Here is a 2,036-nt window from a genome sequence, read left to right as displayed (position 1 = left end):
AATATCCAATCACACACCCTAATATGTAGTGATGCAATGCCTAACAAACATTTACGCATCGCCTATAAACTGATTCATTTCGTTACTCCCAGCCAGATTTAAGTTTCCAAACTCATATAATTTACCCATCAACTTTTACGTTTTATGAATAATCATAAATAAACCCAAGAACTTATAACAAATACTTTGATATAATCTCTGCACTTTGGGATCGTGAGAAAGTTGGATGACGATATAAACTTCGATGGCGTTAGAGAGCTTGACAGCGAGATATATACCCTGATTGCGTTGGAGAGCTGGACGAAAGGATAACTTAATCGATATTTAATTTTAAAATTTTTATCTGAATGGCAGAAGAGGAGAAAGAAACTGTGACGCACCTTATTATTTAGAATTAAATGGTTTAAAGGGTATTCTTGTCGAATCTTGTCAAAAAATATCTAAAAATAGTTAAAATTATAAAGAATGCTTTTTTTGAAGTGATCTTATTATGAAGGTCATTTCTTACAATTTCTTCAAATATCTAAAAAAGAAACCACTGAAAACTAATAAAATGTATGAAAATCCTCATAATTTTATGTGTTTTCTTTTTAGAACACGTATGCCATTTTTACCTACTTTATACCAGGAGCGGAGCTAGAGCATTTTTAATGGAGGGGCCAAATAGAAAGAAATATTAAACAATCAAATAAAACTTTATATATAATTTAATTATCACTTATCTAAAAGATTAAATAAAATTCACAAGATATTAAACATATAAAAAATGTACATTAACAATAATGAAGGTGTTACATATATATATATATATATATATGACTGAATGAAATCATGAAAGGAGTCTTTCTCTCTCTCTACACACACAAAAGTAGAAAAAAAATAATTTTTCTTTGTCAAATGAATTGTCTCTTTACTTTGTGTGTTCTGGCTCTCTTCTTATTTTTTATTTGCCTCTTAAATTACTAATTAACAGATTGAGTTATTGGGTAGAACTATTGAGATATAATATGTTATTATAGCCTATTAGGTTAGACTGCTAATATATAATATATTATGATAAGCTTATATTTATATTAAAACTTAATGGGTTAGGATTAGCATACTCATTTTAGTATTTTTTTAAATTTGATAGACTTAACATATTAGTTTAGAATATATTTGTTGGGCTTGACTACCAATATGCTAACAACAATGACTCTAATTTTATCAAACAGATTGAAAAATAAAAATAATTATTAAATAAAAAAATATTTTGAGAGCCGTTAAAAACATATAGTAGATAAAATTGTATTGAAAGAAATACAATTATTTTATTCTACCAATTTATATATATATATATATATATCCTTGTTATTTAAATTTTGCAACATATATGTTAGAATGCATTGGTTATTCTAAATAAAAAATGATCTATTGATGAAATTTTACACTACAACTTATATTTAAGAATTATACAATAATTTATTTATTTTTAAAGATTAAAATTATAAAAAATAAAATCAACATAACAGAAAAAAAAAAGAACATGATAAGTAGAAGATAGAATCCACATATGATATAATAAAAAATAAAAAAAAAGAATATGATTGATGGTTTATAAAAACTTGTGAAAAAAAAATCTATAAAGATGTAAAATATATGAGTAAATAGAATAAAAATAAATAAATATAAATAACAAAATAAATTAAAAAATAAAAATAATATTAAAATTGAGTCACCTATATGAAATTATTTAATTTTTTATTTTTTTATTTGTATTAATTATTAAATAAAATATATTTTGGGAGGTTATTAAGAAAATTTATTAAAAAATTTATATAATATGTAAAAAAAATATTAATTTTGGGGCCATGGCCCCCATCACATAACGAGGCTCCGCCTCTGCTTTATACCGTGTATTTACTGAAACCAAACGTCTGATGCTGGATAATAAAATGAAGAAGCTGAAGCGGTGAAAAGGACAATACTAAACATTTTCCTTGAGAAAGAGAAGCGATAAGATTTACCTAGTTTGGTAATAGACCAATGGCAAGATT

This window comes from Theobroma umbraticum, unplaced genomic scaffold, assembly GCF_002168275.2.
Source record: "Theobroma umbraticum cultivar Fairchild unplaced genomic scaffold, ASM216827v3 scaffold_95.0, whole genome shotgun sequence".
NCBI classification, from domain to species: Eukaryota; Viridiplantae; Streptophyta; class Magnoliopsida; order Malvales; family Malvaceae; genus Theobroma; species Theobroma umbraticum.
This window is presented reverse-complemented; position numbering follows the sequence as displayed.